General features: G+C 46.5%; 1 protein-coding gene across 2 annotated transcripts in view; it reads left to right on the forward strand.

Moving 5' to 3' along the window:
- The window catches only part of CHIC1 (cysteine-rich hydrophobic domain 1), a 158310-nt gene extending 156077 nt beyond the window's left edge, over positions 1-2233 (forward strand). For both annotated transcript variants that reach the window (XM_005860683.2, XM_005860685.2), the window contains one exon: positions 2163-2233. The gene's annotated coding sequence lies outside the window, so the exon portion shown is untranslated. The remainder of the gene's footprint in view (positions 1-2162) is intronic.
- Positions 2234-3946: the final 1713 nt, after the last annotated feature.

Here is a 3946-nt window from a genome sequence, read left to right on the forward strand (position 1 = left end):
CTAGGTTCTCCAGCCAGGTTCTATAGCCAGGTTCTCTCGCTAGGTTCTCCAGCCAGGTTCTAGCCCGGATCCCCAGTCAGGTTCTGTTACCATGTTTTCTTGCTAGGTTCTGTCTCTAGGTTCTGTCTCTAGGTTCTGTCCCTAGGTTCTGTATCTAGGTTCTTCAGTCCTCGAACATGTTGGCCCCTGAATGATCTTAACTTCTGTAATACACTCCTCAGGAAGAGGAATGGGCCCGACAAGAAGGTAAGAAGATGAAGGAAGGTTGGTGGACACTCCCTTTGAGGACTTAAGAGGTAGATTTTACAGAAGTAGGACCTAGCAGAGGGAATAAATATCTTAGTTGTGTGTTTTTTTCGGCACTTTTTCAGGCTGGGTCGAGGCATATCCTACTCGCACAGAGAAGGCAAGAGAAGTTACTAAGGCATTGACTAGTACCTGGAGGAGAACTCTTCTGCCTTTGCTGGGACACAGAAACACTTTAAATTACTACCTCTTCCACAACAAAGGAATTTATTGCTGTCCCTGGCTAAAATGAGACTTATTCTGTTACTGTTACTAACTCTTTTATTCTTGACTAATCTCAAGTCTACACTCTGCCTCTCAAGGATTTTCTAAGTCCTCACTATCTCTCTCAAACCCTCAACTTAACTCATCGCCTCTTCAGTCTGACCAACCCTGGGCTGGCTAAGGACTGCTGGCTCTGTCTTCCCCTCTCCTCAACAAGCTACATGGCAGCCCCCACCTCCCTGCACACATGGTCTGATTATAACCTGTCCTTCCATTATAAGGTACATGGAGGACCACCATTCCAACTTATGCGCCTCAATGAACTCTATGACTTCCAAATCACAGAGATGACAAAAGGAACGCTTACAGGCAGGGCCATTCAGCTGCTCCAGACTTACTTAAATGATATAACACCACACCAATCCAACAAGGTTCCTATCCTTGGACCGGTAACCACTAACACTGCCTTAGCATTTCACTCACCCCTCTGCATCAGAAGAGAACACCCTTAAAGAAAGGCTTTGAGACATCTTGATCAACACCTCCGCAACTTTATTCTCGACCAAAAACCTGCTTCTAATTGGGCTAACTATGTTGTCACCGAAACAGCTCCCTTTCGGAACCCCATTCGATTTTCAGCAGGGCACACCATCTCAGTGGCCTTCCCAACCACCGACACCTCTCAGTTCTGCTCAGGTCGACCCCGCACCTGCTCAAGGTTTCTCCCATGGCAGGATTGCACAATAAACTGACAGGCCTCATGCCATTGCCTCCCTTCCCACGGACTCACACACTCTAAATTCTGGGTAGAGACTGACAGGAAATTTATTTTCTTTGAAAACACTACCTCTGGAGCTACACAAAACAATCCCCAAAGCCCCTTTCAGCCCCTTACAAGGGGCAACCTTGGCAGGAACTCTCTCTGTCTGGGAATGGGAGAACAAGAAGCGCACACTCCTGTTTACCATTGAGAATACCTTCTGTCTGGAGACCCAGGGAACATTCTTCCTCTGTGGCACCAATACCTATCTCAGTCTACCTGCCAACTGGACTGGGACCTGTACTCTGGTTTACCTAGCACCCAAAATAGACATTGCCCCCAACAATCAGTCCTTTAAGGTTCCACTCACTGCCTATGCTCGAACCAGAAGGGCCATCACCCTCCTCCCTCTTCTTGCTGGACTAGGAATAGCTATAGACCTGGGCACTGGGATAGGGGGATTGGCAACTTCACTTTTCTATTACCAAACCCTATCCAAAGACCTTGCAGACAGCTTAAAGGAAATAGCTCAGAGCATTATTGCAGTACAAGACCAGATAGATTCGCTGGCAGCGGTCACCCTAAAAAATCGAAGAGGACTAGACCTACTAACAGCAGAAAAGGGGGGGGGGGTTGTGTATGTTCCTTGAGGAAGAGTGCTGTTTTTATGCCAACCAGTCCAGCATTGTAAGGGATGGGGCCCAGAAACTAGCTGATCGGGCCTCAAAAATAAGAAAGGGATTCTCAGAATCTTGGAGTTCCTGGAGTAATATATGGAGGTGGGCCTCATGAGCACTTCCACTAGCAGGTCCCCTCCTAATGATACTCCTAGCTCTGCTATTTGGCCCTTGTATACTCAATGTGCTGACACAGTTTGTCTCTTCTCCTTTAGAATCCTTTAAGTTCCACATGGTACTACAAGCCAGGACCCTGCACTACTATGATCCTCTTGGGAAAGATGATGCAGATGATGAAGACTCGGCATGCTGAACCCCCTTTATCTCAATGACCCCCTTCAGCCGGAAGCAGCTAGAGCGGTCGTCGTCCATACCCCAATTTCTGAGTCTTCTATTATCTCCGAGCCTAAGGTTAGCTTAAGGATCAAGGGGGGGGGGGGGGGGGGGGGGGGGGGGGAGACTCTGTTTGTTAATCAGTATCCTAGTGTATAGTCTTGGTAGCCTATGATTAAGTCACTGCCCTTTCTTAACAATCTGGACTTGCAAGACCTATTTTCCTAATTACTCCCAATTTACAAAGGGCCATAAACAATGTAACAGCTTAGCTAGAGGCACTACCCAGAGCAGGCATTTAGATACAATCTAACTTCCCCATTCTAACTGACTCAGGAGGGGCTGTGAAGCCCACCACAAAAACCTGGTAGTTAGGAAACATAGAAAACAAAGAAACCTAGGAATATATATATGGGGCAATCTCATTGTATCACTTGTTCAGGCTTTGGATCTTTGTATCCCCTGAGCCAGCAGCGTTGCTCAATTAAAGGTCTCTCCTGATACCCCCGAGTGCTTAACTGTTGCCTTTTTCGCGTCAATTCCATAACAGATGCCTAAGTTGTGGTACAAAAATTCATTTGATGAAGCCCTGACTCAAACTACAATTAGATGAAAGAATATGAAAAAGTAAGGATTGATACAATTAGAAAAATTGGAACACTTAAACAGGCTTTATGTTAGAAAAAAGTTATGACAACTTTAATTGACTGCATCTCTTTTACCTGATTGTATTGTAGAAATAGACATTGTGTCTTATTGGGGAACTGGGACATGAAGTGTGGGAAGCTGCCTATTGTCTTCTCTAGCAGAGAGGTGTGGACAAGGATCCTGGAATGCTGGTGACCCTTGAAGCCCTGGTAAAGGTCAGGGCTATGCACCTACTGTTTAGTTGAGACAATAGTAGCTGAAGCAACTTCCCCACCAGATAGCCATGTAAATCCTTACTGATAAGATAGTCTGTCTGTTACTGGAACTTGCCTGCCTAAGGGCTATAGGTGTATCCCAAACTCAATAAAAGGATGACAAGGCCTGAGCACAAGCAGAGTCCTTCCTCTTGGGATGGGCTCCCGCCTGGTCCTCCAATTTCCAAATTATTATTTCTTGTCTCATCTCAGTCATTTGCGTGGGGCCCCTCATCCAGAGCCTGAACCCTGAACCACGCAGGACGTGGGTCACTTCATGAAGGCTGTCAGTTCTCTCTCACAGGGAAACACTCTAGAACAGCGGTTCTCAACCTGTGGGTCACGACCCCTTTGGGAGTCGAAGGACCCTTTCACAGGGGTCACCTAAGACCATTGGAAAACACATATTTTCAATGGTCTTAGGAACTGAGACATCGCTCTTCTATCAGTCTCCAGGCGGGTGCACCCACATGCAGATACGCCCACATACGAGTACCCGGCGTGATGACATCATCACGCCAACCCCATCACAGACACCCCATACAAATACAGGTGTATGTGACAGGGTTGGCGCCATAATGTACTTATGCGGACCAGTCACACATGTGTAGAGAGCAGCTACTGTGTAGAAAGCAGCTGCTGTATTGAAAGCAGCTACTCTGTTAAAAGCAGCTACTGTGTTGAAAGCAGCAGTATTGGAGGTAAAACGACACTTCATGAATTATAATTACTGGGTAAATGTAAAATCATGTACTGTAAAATCA

Source organism: Myotis brandtii, unplaced genomic scaffold, assembly GCF_000412655.1.
Source record: "Myotis brandtii unplaced genomic scaffold, ASM41265v1 scaffold1381, whole genome shotgun sequence".
In the NCBI taxonomy this organism is placed as follows: Eukaryota; Metazoa; Chordata; class Mammalia; order Chiroptera; family Vespertilionidae; genus Myotis; species Myotis brandtii.